Here is a 23,460-nt window from a genome sequence, read left to right on the forward strand (position 1 = left end):
AGAGACACCCAGTTTTAAAATATAGAGAAGTTTCACGATGTCTTAGATACAAAACATTATCATGCCAATGTTGGCAAGGCAGCAGAAGCAGAGAACGTAGCAGTGTCAACAGCAGTTTATTTTCAAAACAGGACAGGGAACAAAAGAAATACAGTATTTTAGAATTTGTTGTAGGCCTGTTAAAGCAAGGGTAAAAAATTCTCTTATGCACATTAAGGAAGGATGAAAAGAAAGACAAAGCTGTTGTTGAGAGGCAGGTATCTCTCATCAGCAAGGTGGTGGCCTAACATGGATAAATCAAAACTGTAGATAACTGGGTTATTCTCTAAGAACTTTACTCACTTACGGAAAAACATATAAGCCGGTTCCTGTAGAGGATGGACGATATATAAACAACTGCAAGTGAAGCAGGACCTAATGCAATTGGCTGTACACGCCACCTTGTGCAGTCCACAGCATCTGCGCAGCTACAGGCAGGACATGTAGCGTCCTGGTTTTCGGCTGGGATACAGATACAAGGATCTGTGTGTGAGGGGACACAGCCAGTATAGCTGACCCAAAGGGATATTCCATACCATACGACATCATGCCCAGTATGAAAAGGGGGGGTAGCTGGCTGGCGAGGCAACAAGGATGGGCACCGGATTGCAGGCGGTAAGCAAATTGCATTGTGCATCACCCGCTTTGTATATTCTTTTACAACTACTGTTGTTGTTCTTTTCCTGTTCCTTTGCTGTCCCAATAAACTGTCCTTATCTGAACCCATGAGTTTTATCTTTTTCTTCTGATTCTCCCCCCCCCCCATCCCACCAGGGTGGGGCGGAGGAGCGAGCGAGTGGCCGCATGGTGCTTAGTTGCCAGCTGGGGATAAACCACGTCATGTAGTCAGATTAATCAATCCAGGGATAAACAGGAGCTGACAGTACTTTGGAGGCGCGTGAATTGCCTGCAATGTATTAGCCGGGCACAGGCCTGCACTTTCCTTCTCTTTGTATGAGGACAATCCTCTAAAACATAGCAATACAATCCCCTCATTCTGTAAGCTTTCATTTTAAAGAAAATATGACAGTGACAGGAGGGTGGCATCAGTCATCTTTGGCACGGCATACATGTCAAATGCGTGACCCAGGTTGCACAGCAGTAGCTGCCGTGTCAGTGCGACATGATAGAAACATATATTAGAGACTAATTAAAGCAACAGCTAGAAAGCTGGGGGAAGAGAAAAAAAAAAAAAGAGTGAAGATGGGAGGGGTAGGAAGAGCAAGAAGTTTTAGCCACTGCTCATTGTCTCTAAACTAATTTCTAGAAATACAAAAGCAGAAATCCGCTAGGAAATTTTGATGCCGCTAGGAAACTTTCAGCAAATAAAGGGCCATACCAGTGCCCCGTGTAAAACTGAGCCTCCTGAGCCCCAAGATTGAATCAGACAGCCTTGTCCTTATGCTGTCGCTCAAGGTCCACCATCAGCTTGACTGAGATTTCAAAGCCTGTTAAAATCAAGTAGAAACTTTCTGCGGCTCCAGCTCCTAAGTTTAAAATTGGCACTGGGCTTTGTCTTGCATTTCGCCTCTTCCCCAGTGCTGTAGCTCGATACCCCTTGTTAGCCTGCCCGGGGTGGTTTCTGTCCGTCTCTCTGGAGAACATTTGTCACCTGGGACTGCTCCAACCTCTGCTCATTTTGTGGAGAAGGAATTTTGGCAGCAATTAGCTGAAGCGAGTCTCGGGACCTTCAGCCTGTTTGTTTGACCTCTGGAAGTAGGTGGCTAATTCAAGGACAATGGAAGCTGTCATGTTACCTGTTTCCAACATGAAATCAATCAGCGGAGTGCGGGAGTGAAGTCAGCCTTTCTGTTTTGATAAGAGGGTGGCCAAGGATCTCTGGAATGAGAGGCACTCCAGCAGTCACTCGGGGGGCAGGGGCACCTGCTATTTATACACCCAGGGGCAGGGCCAGGGAACAAAGTGGTTCTGCTCCCATTTTATTTTTATTTGCCTGAAACTGAAGGGGAAGGGAATAGCTTTTATCATCCAGAAGCATGCATGGGCAGTGGTTGTGGGTTTTTTTTCCTTTTTTGTTAAAAAAAAAAAAAGTTATCAGTATAGCGTTATGTTATATACATATTATTGTTGTATATACAACTAAATATTGTTTCATTTTTCAAAATCAGAATCACTCTAAAGGGCAACCCTTTTTTTTTTAAAAAAAAAAAGGAATTAATCCTGTATCCCATGTGTAATGGTGATGTACCTGGTCTGTGCACCGCACATCAGCAAACAGAAGAGTGCTTCACTCTGGAACCAGTTGCCTGAACGACATGGAAGGATGGGGATAGCAAAGCAGAACAGCTGAGAGAGACATGAGGCATACACCAGTTCGGATTTTATATGACAAAAGTCAAATTAGCAGTGTTTCTTAGAGTTTAATTCGCGTGTAGAACTACGTTTGAAACTCAGTTATACACATATTTATGCTAAGCCTCATTGGAACCAGATCCAAGTCATCTCAAAGGCTGGGATTTGTCAAATCAACCTGAGACATAACTTACTTACAGTCATTGCAGTGTGTTTCGCCTTTGAGGAAGGGAGCGGTAGCACTTAATTTCATTCCGAAGTACCTTTTTCCTGTTGACAGAGATAAGACCCAAGAGAGTTGCATCCAATTCTCCTGTGCTAAATCTGACAGAAAAGAGTCTTTGGGAAAAGCAGCCCAGCACAAAACCCTAGGGAACACTAATTGTAAGCTTATTTTAAGGATCTTGCATGGTCTGAATAGTTTACAAGGCTGTTCCAGTTGCTGAGAAGTCAGAAGTCTTGGTAATAAAGACCCCTGGGAAACTGATCCATCAGTTTTACAAGTTTACAGCGCTGCTGGAAAAGGGCCAGTGAGCTGGTCCCTGGAAATGAATGAAATATTTCTGTATTACCTCATATAGCTTGCAACACCGTAGTAGCCGAGTAACTTGCAAGCATTACCGCATTCATCACTGCAGTATCTGAATAATCCAGGGAAGTGCAAGCACAAGTGGCTATAAAAATAGTTTCACCTCTCATTTGTGCACAGGGTTTCCGCCACTCCTAGCCTAGCAGGGAAAAAATCTCCTCCAAAAGCTTCCTTCTGTGGGGCACGACCCAGACCCTACACGTGGAGCCTGGCCCTCCCCAGGGCAGGTTGCTCTCCTGTTCCCACCCCAGCCAGGTCCCAGGCTTGGCGCTAGCAGGGCAGCAGTGCTCACCTAACCTCAAGTCCTGTTGCTCAGTGGAATCGCCCGTGGATTAGTGACAGTTTTCTGGGGAGACAGAGACACGTACAAAAATTACCAGGTTAGCCTCTATGGGCTGGTTTCCCTCATCCCACCAACCATGTGGACTGAGACAATGTGAACCAAACATGCTGCAAAGAACACTTAGGAGCCGTAGGAGCTTTTATTAGATGACCTATAACTTAGGCCTTCTCATAGATTATTACCATTATGTTATTTTTGATGCTAGCAGTCACTGGGTATATATCTGTTTTCAAACAAAAGCATGGCTCCAGCCCAGAGGCTTTTTGCAAAACAATTTGCTGCTCCTTCTCCCTCCACCTCCCCTTTTCCTTCCCTCTCCACCCATAAAATTTACATCCAGATTCAGTTATCTCTGTTTAGCTGGCAGGAAGGGCAGAAGAAAAAAAAAATGATGATAGATTTAAGAAAATAACATGTTGTGTATGCAGTACAGACATACCATAAAATACCTTCAAAATGTCATAAGCCAAAATGTGTGCTACAGAGCAGGATAGTCAGACTTATTTCAAACTAGCTGCTGTTAAAAAAGATGAGGGGAGCTGAACGCAAACAGAACAGAGCACATTTTCCATGTCTCACCAAACTTTTGCAAAAAAAAATAAATGCCTCTAACCAGCTCTATTTATGAGAGGGGAAAACAGCATGAGAAATTACTTTTTTCCTTCTAGCACAAATCAGAACTTGACTTCTGAGAACAATACACCCTGGCCCGCAGCGTTAACCTTACAGCCTTGGGCGCTCTGCTTGAAATGCCTCATAAAGCAAACAAACCCTTCTGGAGTGAACCACCTCCTTATCTATTCAGCGAGAAAGGAAGAGGTAAAGGATGAGTGATGGCAGGAAACTCGCGTTTTATTCCTGTGACTTTCAACCAGCCTTTCATTCCTGTTGCTGGAGATGCAAGTGTTTGAGGACCACAAAGACAGGGATGAATGTACACAGCTCCTTGTAAGGAGTGAAGCTCTCTTTTTGGCAACTAAACATGTTTCCACTGTTTTTCAGTCATCGGGATCGCCAGACGGAGGGTGTGGGCTCATGTTTTTTCTTTTTTTGGATCTGTCTAGCCAGAGTTTTGCATAACTTCCCCCATCCTGCCTCACTGATCTCTCTTCAATGATTTGGGCGGTCCGTCAGCACAACTTGCATGTTCTGGCTAACCTGATGAGTGATTTCGTAGGAAATCGGCTGTGTCAGGAATGCCTTAATCCCTGCGTAGGTGCACCACCGATCCAGAGGCCGGGGCAGGTCCCCGCTCTGCCAGGAACAGCTCTCATCACCAGACCCACCTGCTGGGGCTGAAGCAGCCTTGGGCAAGGTGGGCACGCCAAACCGCAACTCCCAAAATTGTGGGCGTCCCTAGCAAGTGGCGATCAGTCGCTTGAGGTGGTATTAGTAAGGTCTGACTTAAGAGCAAACGCGTGGGGAAAAAGGTGAGCTTAACAGCCATATATAGTTAGTGCATGCCCAGAAATATGCAGGACTGTAAAGAAGCTTTTCATACAATGGAGGTAGATACAGGTGTGAATGAAAGATAGGACAAAATGAAGCACATCATTGGCTCAAAACAGGTGCTGTAGGACGCACTCCATAGCTCTCCTGGATACAAGAGTCCCTTAGCTAGACTGCAGAAATGAAGTAGATTTTATCTCCTTGCATTTCAGGAAAGCATCAGATCTAGGACTGCTTGGGAAGCTATTAAATGAACTGCAGGAAATGGGAATGTCTACAAAAAAGTGCAAAGTTGGTAAGAAACTCCCAAATGGGAAATTTCAAAGAAACTCACGAGTCTTTGAAACAATGTTGAGAAGGGACCTATGGGGCTGCCGGAGGGCTTTGTGCCGAGTTACTCAGGGTAAGTTTTGAAACAGAAGTATTACATACCCCATTGGCTGTGCTAATGCAAAACATCTGTTTTCTTCTTTTTGATGATAAATAACTACGGAGTGTGAGGGGGTATTCTTAACCCAGAGAGAGGGCGGAATAAATTAAGGCTGGGCATTGGAAGCCTTGCAGCCATCAGAGGATTGAAATCCTGGAGCAAACTTCAGAGCAGCTGGGACAAGGCAACCTCACTGATTTTTCTGGATGGCGTTTGGTCTGTCTACAAAACACTGTGTGGCATGAGCAGATTAGAAAAGTGGTGAACAAGGCTGTGTAACGCAAGCTGAGTTGCTGTAGGAGAAATCAAATTTAAAGAAAATGCATTGTGAATTCCTCACGTACTTGAATACGGGTGGATCCTCTTCTCAGCCCCAGACAAAGTTCTTAATTTAAATGCAGTTTCTGAAGCACCTTCAGATTTCTCCAAATAGGAGCAGCCTGGCCCATCAAACTTACTGCTACCTCCTCGTTCTTAATCGGAAAGAAAAACTGCTGAACCTGGAAACCAGTTTTGGCTGTTTGTTTCAGCCTGTGTCTTTTGCGATTGCTGCCCAACCTCTTCGTAGCTGGATGTGGGTTGTGAACCATGAATTGGTCTCTTCTGCCTTAGGGAGCGTTTCGCTCTCTTAAACATCTCCCTTCATGTGTTGAGAATGACAAAGGGTTGGTATCTACTGCCAGTTGTGATGCAGGTTTGCTCTTTAGGAGCAAAACCAGGAGTGCCTCTTTTCTCACAGCCTTGTAACTTCCCAGCGGAAAGCTGCAATTACTCATCCATGAATTGGGATTGTTAAAGCCAAGACAAAAAGTTTGACAAATACCTTGTGAGGTGCTTTGATATCATTCAGACTGCAGAACCTATTGTATCTGTTATCAGGAAGAATAATACACACTTGCCCTTTATATGGATTAATCGGTTTTGGAGGACAGCGGTTTTCAGAGGGGAATGGCCTTGAATAATTTTACATTTTCACTTTGTCTTAAAAATTTGTGATATCGAACATAATCTTTAACCCTTGAAACATTTAAAATACCGGGAATAAATTACTCATTTATGGCTTTTCCCTCTTCTCCATATCTTTGGGAAGTATCAATTTCTCTAGCTAAAGACAAGATACAGCCTGTATCATTCCAGAAGTGATCCTTCAACTTCACTTTCAACTTTATTCCAATGGCTAGAAACCTGGCTTGACCCTAGCTAAATTAAAAGGAGGAACTAAAACAAGCAGGAGTTTTAATAAAAGTAACATTGCATCAGATGCGCAAACTTTCTGGAACAGTTAAAGTTTGCAAACAGAGTCATGGATTTTGGCAAAGCACTGGCATGCTTTGATGGGGTCACCGAAGGTGTAAAGTGACCGCAAGACATTGTATTTGATTATCTCTTAGATTTACGGAGGATTTGCTTGCTTGGAAAGAATTTTTAGAATGATTGGCATACACAATTTGTGTAAGCTAATGGTGTTTGGATTTTAAATACAATTCTATTTATATACAAACTGGGGGTAGGTTTGCTGCTTGATCTAAGCTCGTGCGTAGGCAGGAGGTGTGAGTCTCCATTTGCTGCTTGCACGTTCATTTGGACGCATCCCCGCAGCGAATGCAAAATGATCCCACAGCAGAAGGGCAGCATATTACTCCCACTGCAGGCTGCCAGAGACACAGCCAACAACCGCCAGGGCAATAATGAAATTTCTCTACTGAGAAACGGCATTGGCCAGCAAGGAACCGAACAAGATTTATTGGTGGCCTTTACGTAATGGATGCAGAAGACTTTGTGTACCTTTATTCTAATAATAGCCTATCCAAATGATGGAAGGGATTTAATGGAAAGATAGCTGTAGGTCCTTGGTACTTTAAAAAAACATCTCCTACGCTCTCAGTGTTTACTCTTTATCTCTTTGCTTGCTCTCATCTTTCAATTCCACTCAAAGGCATGTTTAGGCCATGTACATAAATGTCCATAAATTCCTTGTGGCTTACAGTAAAAGGAAGGGAAAAAGTATTAATTTTAAGATTTGAAGGGGACTGGGTGGAGTTTGCTGACATTTGGTTAGAACCCTTCTTCCAAGGGACAACGGTCTCTTCCCAAGGTCTCACCACCAGCCCCAGGGTCTTCTGGGGTGAATAAGGTGAAAAAGATTGAACAGAATTCTCCCTTTTCCCATAGGTGTTCCTCAAAAATGGATCTTGAGCACCTTTAAAGGTAGCTAACTGCTTTCTTCCCTCTGCAGATGAGTAAAGCTACACCCAAAGGACCAATACCAGCATATCTCAGCAGGAACAGAGGAACAACGGCAAAGAGCTGAACACAAACACTTCCTACTTTAAAAGTAGGGATTGCTCACTAGAAAAAAGGTGAGAAAGCCATAGGGTTTTAACTTTTTTTCTTTTTCAGTGCTAAAGGAAGCAGTTTCACAAGGATGGAAACAACATAGGGGGGAAAAGGGAAACAGACTGATGATGGGGAAGCAGACGAGAATCAGAGAAACAAAGCTTCCTACCTGTGTGCTGAACGTGGCAGTGGAGGAGAAGACATCACGGGATTTGTAGGTGAATTTGTTGGAATCACTCCGCTATCTGTTGCTGTCCACCTGGGACACCTAAATGAGAGGCAACCCTGTCATCTCTGTAGATAGATGACAATAGATAGTTCAGAGCAATAGAAATAAAAAAAGTGTATTCCAGCTAAACTTAAAGGAGGAAAAAAAGTGCCTGAGCTAATGCATACCATAGGTCCACAATAGTTTTTGTGCATCTCTTCTTTTAAGAGTGATTTGTAAGGCACGTTATTAGTTAAGGACTATCTTGAGAGCTGAATCAGAGACAAAGATATGGGCAAAGAACTGAAAAAAATGGCCAGCTCTACAATAGAGGACAAAATGTAAACAGTGAAGCATGATTTTTTTCCAATCCCTGCTTCTCCAGAAGCATCAACTTTCTCTTGAAATTAACTCGGTGTTTAGTTGCAGCCACCTTGAGAACCGCACTGCCCGCCTTACCTCCGGCTTTGTGAAGTGCAGCCAGTGCTCAGCAGCATGCGTGGCTGAGAGTTACCACCTAGGGTCATTCAGGCTGGGGAAGCGAGCCAGACTGGGGAGAAAAATCTGCTTCTTCATCAGATGGGGAGGAAAACCTGCTGGTTCGAAACCATTTTAGTTAGGAAGTAGCTGCAGAAACTGGATGGTTACTGGAGATCATGACACAGGATCACGTCAGCGAGCACTGTTCTATGTAGCGGTCCTTTTCCTATCAGGGTCATCTCAAAACCTGCTTCTCTGCTTAACCATAATATTTTATCATTTGCGACTCTCTAAGCTTTATTGTGCCAATTTCTATTCGTGGCAGCATGCTCTCCCACAGGTGCTGCCATCTCCTCTGCTTACAGCTAATTCCTCATGCTCTGCAATTTCCTGAAAGGCTTCTTGTTTTTTTCACAAGTTAAATGTATTCTTACTGTCTAATAAAGAATTTGCGCCAGTCAGCTAAGGAGAACTGAACTAGGCCATACATTTACTTTTCAGACTCTGCGAAGAGAGTTTGCTTTAGTTTCATAGATGCTAGATAAGATTTTAGCTCAAATATAGATCTTAGTTTATAGATGCTACCACTTGAGCCACACTCCTTTTATAGAGGAGGTGTGAAATATTGCCAAAGCTGGTACGGGAGGCAAATTTAAGAATTATCATTAAAATATACATTCAACACAAAACTTCACAAACACTAATCACATCAACAAAGAAAAAGAATTCCCCACACCAAAATCAAAACAACACTATCACAACACCAAACAAGAGTGGACAATCTACACACAAAATCTACCTCTAGTCCCTTCACCACTATATCACTCTCAAGTTACGTTCAGTCAATGTTTTGCCCGTTACCTCTTCCAATTACTATCCTTATCTCGATTTTCTCGGGCCCCGATTTTCTCTAGCCCAGAGCGCACACTCTGCTGTGAAATGTGATGTTACAAAGGTTTTTGAACCTAAATTATGGCTAGACTGTGTGGGTGCCAGGATTTGGAAGTCTCTAGTGCCACTACAGCTGACACCTGCAAGAACTTAATTGAGGATTTGGAGCATCTATGGTGAGTTTAATCCCTAAACACAAACAGATGAAACTCCCTCATTCCTAGCAGCTCAGAGAGTGGATCTCCAAAAAAGAAAATAAAAATCCTAGCTACCTAGAGTGTATTGAAAAAACTCTTCTATTAGTATTAATAATACACATGCATGTCTAGAAAAAGAAGTGGAAAATACATAAAATGACTTTTCTCTTTTTGGAGTTTGTCTGGTTTTGGCTGCCACCTCCATCCTAGTAGTCTTATCACTGGAGATGACCAGGAGGGAGAGAAAAAGAGAAAGGATCATTATTCAGAATGAAAAAAGTGGCCAGTTCCTTGTGGTCAAAAAAAGCCCCTTTTCTTTTCTGGGGTTTAGAGGACTCAGCAGCGGACAGTGAAGTCAGAGCAGAGGCAAAAGGAGATTTTTTTTTTTTTCCTGCCTGAGGAGTTTTAACCTCTTTGAAAGTCGTTGGGGCAGCTTCAGCTCCTTGCATTTGTCTCTGTTCTCCTTGTAATTTTTATGTGGGTGGTTTTTGTTGTTGGGGTTTTTTGTTGTTTTTGGTTTTTGGTGTTGTTTTTTTTTTTTAAAACCCAGGTTTTTAGTGAGGTCCCTCCCCTCTTTGGGGACAGAAAGTTCCTCTTGGACCAGGAGGTTAAGCTGTGCAGATGCACTGCTGTTCGCGTCTCAGCGACAGAAAATATCCTCTCTGAACAACAAGTTAATTCCCTTTTTATTTTAGGGACACAGTACTGCAACAGGGAGCGATTCATGCAGAGAGGAGAAAGAGCAACAGAGAGAAAAGGAAAAAAAAAATCCTCAATAAGATCTAACTGATAACTAAAGAACAAATAAAGGAAAAACTCTATTTCACTTGGTATTTTAATAATGTTTTCATTCTTCATAAAAGAAGGCTTTAAAACATAGCCTTCTATGCACTTAAAAATCAAACCTAATCCTGACATGGTTTTTACTGGACAACGTGAACTCTTGGCTAGACTTGTCTGAGACGGGGATTTTAGAGACTCTTCCTGGCTTTCCTGTAAAAACGCATCAAGATCCTGGGCAAATACTCTATCAACAGCATTGCCGCGGGTTCTCGAATGCAGATGTTACTGCTGGAAAAAGAAACTTCACTGATGACACCTAGTGTTATCCCAAATCACAGTTGGGAGGACTTTAATGGGTACCTGGGAGGAGAACGCCGGTGGGCGAAGCTGCAGTCTATGCCCAAGGGTTCGCTTGTCCACAGCTGCGCCCGTGAAGAACAGCTACCAAAACCGCTTCATTGCCATGATGTCAGCGGGGAAGGAGACCGAACCTCAAGGAATTCACGTCTGCTGACAAAGCGCAAAACCCCACCAATTACAGGCCTTGCCGCTTTCACAGCAATCTGGCAACCAGTTCTGCTAGAGGATGTTGGTTCACTTGCATAAAAAGCAACTCGCAGCCTTAGATACAGTAACATGCAACTTCCAAGTTGACTAAGTTTGCTGTAAACCTGTAACAGCATCTGATAATAAAAGCAACCAGAGGTGCAAAAAGTGGCTTCTAGTGACCTTCAGTAAAAAAAAATGTACTTCTAACTGTGGATGTATAATGAGCCTAAGAATAGAAACTTCTCTTTTTACCAGTTTGAAGAAGCAGCTATAATGAATTAAACAGTGACCACTTTTAGCAGCAGGTATACAGCTGTGCTTCCTGACAGGGCCTGTTTAGCAGCTGTACAATAGCATAGCAGAAAAACACTTGGAGTCAGACTTTTCAGCTGATGTGAAGCACTCAACATCAATATTACGGTATGAACTCCAAAAGTGCAGCTAGGAAAAAGCCAGACTGGGTGCAAGCCCATCGTACAGGCGTCCTGCTGGTGCCTGCCAAGTGGAAGGTTTTGGTGGTTGTGAGGAGCACGATGTAAAGACTCGCACATCTTTGTTTCCATCTCCCCGCTTCAGGCAGGCAGAAAACCAGCCAAAGCAACTGCGAGATTCATGAAAGAATGGAAGAGCAAATGAGTTTTCCCAAATCTCTTAATCCTCAGACACCAGCCCAAACAAACAGGACCAGTCACATGCATCGCAAAAGGCTGGTACCCGGACTAATTCCTGGAGACTTACAGACAGTGGATAAAGCTTTGCAAACTCTTTTTTTTTTTTTTTTCACCTTTTCCAAAATAAACCCCCAACAAACCCAACATGTTTTTAAAGCATAAGAAAAGAGCACTCAGCCTAGCTGAAAAGGGGAGAGAGCAAATTTGTCTTTGCCTTGCACCATTGCACACAGCATCCTGTAAAATTCAGCCATGGTCTATAGATCTTGAAGGCAAATGAAGAAAGATACAGAATTCACATGTGGGAATGCAGATGCTGAGAATAAATCAGCTGCAACATTTCAATAGAGCTACGAGGCTGGCAGAACAACGCATTGGCACAGCCTCTATTTAACAAATGAATCCTCAGGGCAGCGTATTTCTGGGAAAGCTTTTGGTCATTCCTTTCTCATCACTCCCCTGCACCCCGAGTGAAGCGATGACTGAGTATTTACAGCCTGACTGTGTCAGGGGGTTGACAGTCCCACTGATTTAAAGCATGGTTCTACTAGGAAAAGCGACTCTGTGAATGATACCCTCATGGTTTTCTATTTATTGTGTCTCACTGATTTCCAGATCAAGTGAACTGGAAAAAAACCCCACCTTAAATTACAAATAACTCAGCCTTGTTTATCTTGTTTCTTGTTTATCCATCAATGGCAATTAACAACCCATGAGTCAAGCTCTGTCCTTTTTCATAGCTGAGCAAACCAAACCTGAAAGCTTCAGTGTAGCTTTTCTACTTTTGCCATTTAAATGAAAGAAATTACTCCCTCAAAGCTCCCTTCCTGCAATGTCTAGCTCCTCCTTGGCAGCCAGGTGCGCTGGAACCCTTCTCTGAAGAGGAGAGGCTCCAAGGTCTCCCCTCCCAGAGAGCAGAGGGGGAAGGGGATGCTGTACCTGCTCATTTCTTATTGCAGAGAAAAAGCAAACTTTAGGCACAATTTTAGTGAATGCATTCCTCTCTACTATGTTTTTAAGCTCTCCTCCAATCCCCAAACTGCCCTGTACACCTGAAATGCCTGTTACTCTTTTACCTTAGTCCTACTCTGCTAGCTATACATATTGCAAGGCAACATAAACTGTTAGTAACTCCATCAAAGTAGGTGGAACCAAGCCAGCAGAAGAAAAAGAAAAAACAGTCCAATTTTTTCCCTATTAATCTGGCCCATATGTTCTCCATTTTCTTTTCCATTAGGCAAATAGCCATTGAGTATTCAATGCAAAATATATATTGCAAAAATGTAATCAGGCAGCTTAGTTCAGCTGCTCGAATCATGCGAGGCCAACGGCATTTTAAGGCTACCTCTCAATTTGCTCTTGCTCAAACTGTAAGGGGGCTGAGATTTCATGGACCAGGAGCAGAGCTGGCCACAGATTTTTTTCTTCTTGTATTCCATTTTTGCACAAAAAAAAAATTGAATGCAGAATACTTTATTTTGAAGAGATTTTTCAGTTTTGTTTGTTTTCTATCAAAGCAGAAAAGGCTGGATTTCCTGTTGTGTTCTTTCCTCCTACTCACCCCCTTCGCTCTGCTACATGGCCCAGAGATCCTTTTCCATCATTTTGCTTTGTTATGCTGCGGCTTTTCAAAATTTGGCTATGTTTAGGAAAGCACTGGAAAACAGCAAAAGGAAAAAATGAAAAAAAAAAGGGAGAACTGCCAAGCCATAGATGCAATTGACTCTGTTACCTTCAGTGAGGAAGCATGGAAACCAAGGAAGAATGCTTTTAAGATGTAAATACTTCCTTTAGAAGTATTTCATGAGAACTGGGAGACAAACAATCCATATAAAGCAAAGCTTTAACATGTTTAAGGAAATCTCAGCTCTGCTTTCTCACAGGAAGCTGAACTCAAATTTTGACCTCCAGTTCCTCCATCTCTCAGCTTTAGGTAACAGATGGGATCCTGAGACACTCTTGGAGCAATGTTTCCATTTTTACCAGTTAAAAATGGAAAAGAAGGGGGGTCTGGTAATCCCCAAGGAAACATTGCTTCTCTTTGGGCAATATGTTTGAATAATAGCTCATATATATATATATATATATATATATAAAAAGTATCCTTCTGAAAGAGCACAGCACAGAACCAGCAATTTGAGTTCAACTTTTTCTTGCTTGTGCTCACTTTGCATTTAGGGTGCGTGGCCACTATTGGTTCTCCTGCAGGTCAGAGCACATGCAACTACGAGTTGAGTAACAAGCACCACTTCAAAAATGTCTGGTTTTAGAGGACTGATTGCTCTTCAATTAGCACATAGCTCTTCTCTAGATAAACTCCCTTGTATCTCTGAACACAACTAATGGAGAGCTGCACTCTCTCCCAGAAAAGACCCTGGAAGCAATAAGTGGAAAAATTATTAATTATTATTAATAGTTACATTTTCTACACCTACTGCTTTAATAGCAACTCCTGCTGCTATCTCATCCATTATCTTCTAGCAGCATGATGGATGACCATGAATACTGATCAGACTGGGATTTTTTTACTGCACTGAAGAATCAGCTCTTGATAGTAGACAGAGTGGCAGAGTATCCTTTCTGTCTTTTTATAAATTTTGTCTATCATCTATTTCCCTCATCTGGTGTGATTGCAAGCACATATTAACACCAGCAATAATATGGTAACGGCACCGTAAGTGGCAAGACAGCCTTGGCAAAGTACATCAATCACTGGGACGCAGAGCATGACAACCAAGGAGCATCTTGATTAAAAGCTTAATTTTCCCGCATACCTCATAGTTACTGACCTATTAGTGGCTTCTTATATTACTATTAGTATTTCAAAGGCAAGCTTTCAAAGCCATAGCAGAAAAAAGTTAATTTTCCTTGTTTATAGGATTTAATAATTTTCCTGATAACTTTCGTAATTTTCTCCCACGCTGCTTTGTAGCAACAAGGTTGTTAGAAGCCAGTTCTGTACTTCTTACTGGCTGCAGCAAAACTTATCATCATCAGCAATTTTGCAGAAGAAATTCAACTCAACTATCACCTGCAGCTCCAGTGATTGCAGGTATCTTATTTTCACCTGGTAGCAACCATCAAGCATTTTTGACTCTGGATGTAAATAAATAATGTCCAGGTATAACAATGTACTAAGGCTGGAAAACTGTGCTAGAGATTTTTTTCAGGCTTCAAAGTTGTGGCTTATGAATATCTGAGATATTGAAAAAAAGCACTACACCTCTTTGGTGTCTCCTACATAAATAAAAGCGGCTGAGAAACCCCATAGATACCTCTTGTACAACTGCATCAACTACAGATGCGAACTGAAGATTTCCTCCTGTGAAAATAGCCCTGTAGCCTCTTAGCACCATTTCTGCTGGGTGAGATAAATCTCAGCTGGGAGGAGGAAGGTGTGAGGCACAGCACGAACCAGAGCCCGTGTAAGCGGAGGAACGGCAGAGGCTCTCGCACCCCCAAGCTCCCCTTGCTGCCTGCATTGGGCCATCGCGGAGGGGATGCCGGGGCAGCAGGGCTGTGACAACCGCCAGTCCATGGTAAAATGACCTACAGCATGCTGCTCAGCCGGACGGAGCACCAGGGAGAGATCAGTCCCTCCAACAAATTCTCTCTCATTGCATCAGTTGAGCATAGATATATATATATAAAATATGTATATGTGTGCAGCATTTAAAGGCCACGCTGGCAGGCTGCTGAAGGGATGGCGTCTGCAATCATATTATCTGCGACCCCCCCCCCCTCCCCAATTTGAAAGATTCTTTTGAATCTTTCTTTGCAGTGTATTTGAAGGATTTCTCACTTGTCACATCTTATTTTGTTCACACTGAAATATTTCATTATTTATCTCTTGTAGGAACTCAGAGAGATAAAAAGAAGTGTTACCTGACTCAGAGCTGTTTCTTCAAACCCTTTCCATGCAGGAGTGCCCTTCCCAGCCCCAATTTATAAGGGGGAGCAAAACCACTCTGGTGTAGCCTGACATTAACTCGAGATACCTCCACGGTGGCAGAGCTGTAGCAGAAGAGTGTCTGACAGAAAGGCTCAAGTGCTGAAACCAACCGTGAATTATTTTCCAAGTTACCCTGCTGTCCCAGTTTTAGGCAGTTTTCATCCTGCCTCCCTTTATTCCCCACTTACTTCTTCCCCACCGTATTCCCACTTGCTGTTCTCTCTGTGCAACTCTTCCAAGTTTCAGCTCACACCACTAAAATTTTGTCTCTCTTCTTTGTCCATACATTTCATGCTTTAAAATGCCAACACCTCTGTCTCTCCCCCAAAACAGTGTGCCTCAACTATACAATAGCTTTTAGCTATGCCATAGCTTCCAGTTCCGTTGCATATTCATCTTAAAAATTAAATTTTAAAAGGCAACGATCCCTGCTGCTTTTCCTCTGGACTGGGCTTTGCCAGACGCTTTCTCATTATGCCACTCAGGTTCGATTTCACTTTCCTTCAGACTATACATTGCTGCAGATACCTAACACTTTCACTCTGCTGTATAAAAATAGAGAGACCTTTCATCTACTTTCTTTTTTAAAATCTGTCGTGGTTCTTGGATAATACAACAGAAACCTTTGCAGCGAGCGTTTCTGGTTTCTCCCCAAACTACCAACCCACTGCTTGGGTTTAGACGGCTGGAGTTTAGCCCTTTGTTATTAATGTGGCGAGAAGTGTTTCCATTCACCCCGATGCCCGGGAGCTGGATATAGCCTCTGCGTCACCCGAAATCCAAGAGCACCTCTGTGGCATGTGGCACAGGACATTCCTGGGAGCTGCGGGCCACTGCCTCGTTTTTAACGCGCTTGTTTCCTCTGAATGCTTTAGAGCAGCATGAGAATAAAGGGTTATATTTTTAAAAGATATTGCTGCTTCAATTACAGTAACATATGTGGCTTTTCGCCAGATAATGCCACTGAAGGGCCTTACAACTTCCATTGTCCATTATCTGTACAACAGCCTCATTTGCTTTCATAGCTCTCCTCTTGTGCTGCTAGTGGAACTGGGACAACGTGTTTTTACTGGCAAAAAAAAGCATGAAATAGGTGTAGAGACACCCATGACAAACTTAGTGTACAGAGGGGCTCAGTGAGACATAGCCAGGTGTTCAGGCATGATATAAAATCCCTAAATGAGTCATGAGGAATTTTAAATATACCTGAAATACCCTTGTTGTGGAAAGGAAGAGACTAAGCCCGAGGTCCTGCCCGCCTGCCCCCGGCTGCCTTTGCAGACAGCCAGGTGATGCATACGTGGGTGCACTTTGAGTCAGAGCAGCAGGAAAGCACCCAGAACGTATTGGCTACAGAAGCTGAAGTTATCGATGGAAAGGGTTTTTTTAGGGGCAGTTTCTGTGTAAAACACTTTCCCTCGATAGCAGTGGCAGCAGCAAGGTGGAGGCAATAAAAGCAATATTTGAGAATCTGCCCCAAAGCAAGCTCTCTTCTGTAGCAGTTAATGACCCTCTTCTGCTCACCCCATGGGTTTGGTTGTGGGGCTACAACAGATCTGGCGATACCGACGTAGCCACCGCAGCAGCCCCGAGCTGTAAGCATTACTCAGGAAGAACAGCTTATGGAGAAGAGCTGCTCGTTAAATAGGCTATTACTTCATGTAATGAATTCCAGGAAAACGCGTTATATTTTGGTTACGGGCATTCAGAGCGGGAACTGCTAGTACAGCACTTGAGATAAGGAAGAGGCCAGAGAGACTTAAATAGCAAATCTTAGTATGACATTATGCAATTATCTGCCCCCCATCACCATGAGGTCTGCATGTCTCAGGCAGCTAAAAATAGAGCAGCCTCCCCCCCATCTTTCTCTCCGTCCAGTCTGTGGGAGGAAAGACTTGACTCACTTGCTTGTGTCTGGGTGAGCCCTGTGAGCCCCGTCGGCAAAGGGAAGCAAGGGTCACGCATGTTGAAGCAATACTGGTCTCTCCCTAAGCTGCAGCAGACAGACAGACAGACCAAGTACCTTCACGAGTTATTAGCTGACTTTAATGGACCAGAGGCTGCCCTGCAAAGTGTCGCTTCTCCGTGCCCCGGCTCTGGGGAGACAAATACCTCCCGCCGATGCACCCCATGGTCCCAGCCACTCTGGGCTGCAGAAAACCAGCCAGGGCTTGTAGCCACTTACCTTTTGTTTTCCTGGGGTTTGCTGCACCAAAAATAAACCAAGGCTTTTCCTCATCCACCTGCCCGTGAGCCTAAGGGATGTGACGCCTGCCTGCAGCGGTGGCTCTGGCAGGGCATGCTGGGGGCAGGGTGGGCACCGGGAATGACAGTCTTCCTCGTGCTTCACCAGGGCAGTATGAGGACATTTGGGCAGACGTGCTGTGCGTCCTCATCCTTATGCCACCCTCGGGTATTTCCTTTCTGTGCATCCTCATCCTTATGCCACCCTCGGGTGTTTCCTTTCTGTGTGTCCTCATCCTTATGCCACCCGCGGGTGTTTCCTTTCAAAGACAATATAAGCATAATACTGATTTTATAACAGGACATCCCACGCAGCACATTCACAAGATGCTGGGACTTTCACTGCCATCACCAATGTTTTGTAACATTGAGACCAGAAAGCTCAGTTACCATGCAAAAAAGAAAACATCCTAGAGGCTGGAAGAGAAGCATGGGCAACACTTTTTTCCAAATTGACTGTTAAAAACCCCTCTATTCTTTGGGATAGAAGACTTATAAACCCTGCACTTAGAAATATGATCTTTATAATTATTTCTAGTTACTGCCATGAGGCATGCCAGATTAAGGAGTGAAGATAGTATTAATCCAGTACCTGCTACTTAGTCATGTGTCCTACATTGGGTCCCCAGGCATATGTTTTGGTGACAATTCCAGCTGTGCTTTTGATTTAATCATTAAAATTCACTGTGTTATACAGGCAGAAATATTAAGTGGCAAAATTTGGATCCCAGGTGAGATCCAACATCACTGTTGTTGCTTTGTTCGGATGTAGAGGTATGTTTTGTATTTTTGATGTAATATCTACAGCTGAAACCCAAGTATTTCAGTGATTTTGACCACGTGCTGCAGTCAGGGAGGGTGAAGGTTCTGGTGCCTTGGCTTGGGCTGGGGAGAGGAGACGACTGCCACAACACTGCTACCATCCAGGCACACGCTCATGCTATGTCCCAGCCTCTAATGTTAAATGAGGATAATTACATTTTCCTCCTTCCCAGAAGAGCTGGGAGACAGCCTGTTGATAAGTTATTCCCCAAAGTGCTTGCCAACTGCTTAAATAGTCTAAATATTTTGCATATACTCTTCAACTGCAAACACATCGCATTTCCGCTCCAAGTTTTTCAGGCTTATTCCCAACTTCCCAGCGATGCTGTCGGAAGAGCAGGGGCACTCTGGGGTGGGAGAAGAGGGGGCAAGGGTCCAGACCAGGGTGTCTGGGGTGAGAACAAAGACAAATGACCCAGGGCCTCCTCCCGGGATGAGCAACCAAAGCAGCTTTGCAGTTTGCACATGGTATCCAGTGGCTTCACTGCACTGCTGTGCCAATGGACTGGAGCTCCTGCGTTCAGGTGGACAGAGCAGAACCCCTCAGCTGGGAGAGGAGACTGTCAGTGGAGATGATGCAGCCTCAGTGGGGCTCCAGGGAAGGCGCCCACCAGGCAGCGATCATCTGCTCTCTCTCGCACCCGGTGAGAACTGGAGGGCACCAAATGCGATTACCAGGTGTTACCTCAAAACAAGCAAAGGGAGTCTCTGTTTCATGTAAATCACAATTAAACTGCAGAGACCATGGGATATTTTGATAGTTAGGCTTTCACATGAGTTCCAGAACCAATTCCATAAATCCACGGAAGAAAAAGAGGTCTGTGAAGGCTTATTAAATACAATTTCTGGCGTAGAACTGTTGAAGGCTGGGAGAGCACAGCAGGAAAGTATCGGTACCTGTTTTGCTTCTCTTCTTACACACTTGTTGCTGGTCACTGTTGGAGACAGGATATTAAGTCAACTGGATCCTTGGTCTGAGTCAATATGACTTTTTTTTGATTTTTTTTAGTACAAAAAATCATGTTTCTGTCTATTCAGGCTTTGATCAAAGAAGGTCAAGACTTATGAAAATTCACTGTGATAGTCCTCTGCTTTTTACTCAGTTTCATGATTATTTTAGTCTGGCTTGTTTGAGCGTTTGCTGTCACCCATCCTGAGCCTCACCATCTCTGCCAGAGCCCAAGCCTGGACTTCAGGAACACAGGGAGGAGACTTCTTTACTACCTGCCCTTTACCTTGACATGTCTATTGATTTCCACGTGCAGACTGATTTTGTCCCTTTTTTCCTTAGGCTATTGAAACCACCGATTTCTCTGTAGCCTATGGTATCAGAGTTATCAGTGCTTCTAACACCGATGATGTTCCAGCAGTGCACAACAGCCTTTTCTGAAACAGGCATGTGAAGAACAGAGATTCAAACCAGCAGACTTTGTGGGGTGGTTAAAACCACTCTCCAAATTTCCCATTTTCAGCCCTTTTCTTACACAAGTTTGGAAACAGCACTTCAATTGAAACAGAAATATGCCATGGGAGTTTCTCTTCTGGAAATCTTAGTTGCTAATTCTTGCTGGACAGGAAGAGCTTCACCCAAAAGCAAATGTCTCGGTGCATCAGCAGCACCGGAGTGTGGCAGGACGACCCAACTGTGACGGGCTGTCTGCCAGGCACCTTCAGCAGTGCTCAGAAGCTGTTCCAGGAAAAATCATCACATGGGGAAAATAAATCCAGACCAGCACAAAAACAAAGGCTTTCTGAGGAAGCATCCTATGCCAGCAGGGATGCATGCCAAGGCATCTACAAGAAAAAAAGAAGAAAGAAGAAAAGAAAGAAAAAAAGAAAGAAAAAAACAACCAGTCACTCCCAAAATAGGCAAGATAGTGAAACCACGGAAAACCACAGAAGACTTCTTTTCACTTGCCCATTTCCCTTGGCCTCGCAGACCGGCACATCTGGTAGACGGAAGGCTGGGAGGCTGAGGCACGTAGCGCAGAGTCCCAGGGGCCTGTCAGGGGGTTCGGCACTTGCTGCTGGACTCTCCAATGCTGCAAAATAAGGTCTTAAGCTACACTGCGATTGTAAATACAATTTGGGGCCAGGAGGAGAAAGCCAAACCAGCTCAAATCCCAGCCCCAGAAAAGAGTGTGGCTCTTAGGCAGCATGACGGCAAGGAGGGGAATATAACAAAATGCAGGCTTGGCCCTTGCAGGCAGCTGAAGCTCGAGTTACTTCTACATTGCAAAATACCTTAGGGGACAGGCAATTTTTCCACTAAAGTTTGCAGAAAGGATGATAGAGATCCTATTGGTTGCTCGGCAATTTTTCTCCTCAGCAAATCAGAAGCAGTTAATTGCTCGATGGCTGAACATCATCAGGAAATTTGCTGCATTTCTCCATCAGGACTCCTGACAGTCACCCGTGCACTGACACAACCCCAGCCTATTGAAAACTATCAGAAAATTAGTCATTTAATACCAGGATTTGTTTTTGTGGGTATTTGCTCTTTTAAAAAATATATTATTATTCTACTGACGCAATTGGTGTCTGAGACTGGCCGCTGATGGCTGTCACCGGGGCTACAGCTGGCTGGCCAGCACAGCTCGTACAAGGCTCGGACTCAGTATAAAACACAGTTGTTTCTTTTGTCTCCCCAGAATGCACATGCCCCAGGCTCAAAAAAACCCTCACCAACCATGTAGTTTTCAGAATAAGTTAATTCACAGACAGTTTATGCTAATTTATTCCTGTGCCAAAATTGACACATCGCTCAAACAGCTCGTTTTCCTCCCCAGACACGTGTAAAGATAGCAGACATATCCCCCTCAGTCTTTTTCTGCTGGGTTTAACAAGGCAAATTAAGTTTGGTCTTGTAGCAGAAACTTTTCATCTCTCTTTCCTCCACGTGCTGGTGCCCAGACGGTCAAGTCTGATGTCAGTGACCCAAGCATGACAAAGCTGCTGGTGGCTGTTGGGTTGTCCGTAGGTGGGGACAGACAAAAGCACCTGGGTGCATTAGTTGGTTGGATGCAGCTTTTTACATCTTTATGGAGTTGGCCATTTTGCTGCACTCCTGGTGGCTCAACAATTTCCACTATAAGCTGCTGTTTTCATTTGTTTTACATTTACCAAAATCCAATGTGTTCAGTCTCACATTTTCCACACTTGTAGTCTGCTCTGGGCTGGGAGGTTTTTTTCTCCCTCTCAGGAAATAGGGATCATTTGTTTCCAAGAGCACACCCGTGGAAAATTAGTTGTTAACATTAAATACATCCATCTGTTTCTTTGAAGAGCTTTACCACCTGCTTACAGTGGAAAGGAACCTGAAATTTGGCAAGGAGAAACACTAGGGAGGCATCTTCTGCTGTCCCCATGAAAATCTACCCACGCTTAGTTCCCTATAGATTTCTGGAAAATACCAGTTTCACATGCACCCACTAGCACACATGTCTAACTGTTCCATGGGGATCAGAACTGCTCCTTGGCACAGAGGGAAAGGGCGGAGGTGCATCACCCCAAGGACCACTTGGTAATGGCAGGAGCCCATCTCCTCATGTGTTATCACCTACGTCTTTGGCTTGTTTAGTCCAGCACAAGGTCCCGAAGATGACAAGAATCTTCTGAAGCTTTGCTTTAAGGTGAAGAACACATCTGACTTTTTAAATTAAAATGTCCACATGATACATAACCCCAAATAAAGAGTAAAAAAGTTTCAGAATAAAAATTTTGATGTATTGTATAAGACCCTACCAGAAATTTTATCTCAGAAAAATTTACCATGATGTATTTACACCAGGATTGCTGACAAGCAGATATATCCTCTTGCTGGCACAGGGGAGAATTAATAACAGTGGATTTACACCTGACTTTGACATTTTGCAGTTAGCTTCTCATGTCCTGCTGTCACCTGTAGCACTAACAAGCGCAAACAGAGTGCAGAGACCTGTACAACCCAGACACATCATAAAGCAAGTAAAATATATGGACAGACATCCAAAATCTTAGTAAGCCATAGTATATGTGTTAATACACAGGTAAATGTGACAGGCACAATAAAAGCATCCCAGCACCAAACTTTCCACTTAAATACTTGTCCATTCAAGGTGCACAACCCTAACACTGATGTATAGACTGAGGCTATGGATGAGATGAAAAGCGAGCAATAGTCACCAGCTTGTGTTGAGATGACCCAGGAGGGACAGCTACATCTCAGCTGCTTCCACCTTGCCCAACCTCATCCTGCAGTTACCTGGTACATGCACTTGCTGAACTGAAGCACCATGGTCAATTCTGATCTACTCCTAAGTGAGAAAGGAGTCTGCACTTAAAACACAGCATTATACACAGCTCCCCAGTAGCTTGCATGGCTTTCATGTATTTGTGAAAGAACTAGTCAAAAAATAGCAAGGATAACCTACACAGGGAATCAGTAAAGGGCAGCTATAAAAAAAAAAAAAAAAAAAAGGAGTGGGGGAGAGAGTAAGGAAGTTAAAAAAGAGGATATTTATCTTCCAGTATTTTCCAGTTTTATGCATCACATGTTGCCTTGGAACATAAACATTTTTCAGACAACAGAGTGGAAGGGTTTTCTTGTTCAGGCGTGTCTCCCAAAAGCAGAGAAATGGATGGATATCTGGGAACTGAATGAGCTTTCTGGAAGAAAGTGTATAGTTCTTGCTTCATATCAACCCAACAAGGCAGCAGGATTCATTAAGATCCAAGTAAGTGATTTTTTCCTTCTTATGTGAAATCTTTATCTAACCATTGATTTAACTACAAAAAATAAATTCATCGTCCATGGTAAAAGAAAATGTTTACACTTGTGGTCTGAACTTTCTGTTACTTATGAAAACTGGAACATATCCTATAACTGTGCTATACAAAGATTTAGCAGAAACAAATGATTGCTGGTTAACCGTCATTCAGCTTTAGGACAAAGATTAAAGACTGCTGTCACAGTTCTAACGTATTGACTTTGGTTAATTTTTTTTCAATTTTGTTCACCTGATTCCTGACATCCCAGTTGAAGTAATCCTATTTCAAAAGTTGCTGAGCAACTTCAGATTTTACCGAGTCAGTGAACTCTATTTTTAGATGCTCTGCACACCAGTAGGCAAGTGCCTGGTTGAATATGAGCAGTCTAAATGACTTGAAAGGAGCTGCCCATGT

At 43.5% G+C, this 23,460-nt stretch overlaps 1 long non-coding RNA gene across 1 annotated transcript; it reads right to left on the reverse strand.

The window, feature by feature from the left end:
* Positions 1-571: 571 nt before the first annotated feature.
* On the reverse strand, positions 572-20,490 carry LOC142601714 (uncharacterized). Its single transcript, XR_012835282.1, has 8 exons — positions 17,417-20,490; positions 10,420-10,569; positions 7,670-7,768; positions 7,213-7,283; positions 3,234-3,287; positions 2,551-2,622; positions 2,249-2,346; positions 572-861 (listed from the first exon to the last, which is right to left on the reverse strand). It is a non-coding gene; the product is annotated as an uncharacterized LOC142601714 (long non-coding RNA).
* Positions 20,491-23,460: the final 2,970 nt, after the last annotated feature.

The sequence above is a fragment of the Balearica regulorum genome, chromosome 4 (genome assembly GCF_011004875.1).
Source record: "Balearica regulorum gibbericeps isolate bBalReg1 chromosome 4, bBalReg1.pri, whole genome shotgun sequence".
In the NCBI taxonomy this organism is placed as follows: Eukaryota; Metazoa; Chordata; class Aves; order Gruiformes; family Gruidae; genus Balearica; species Balearica regulorum.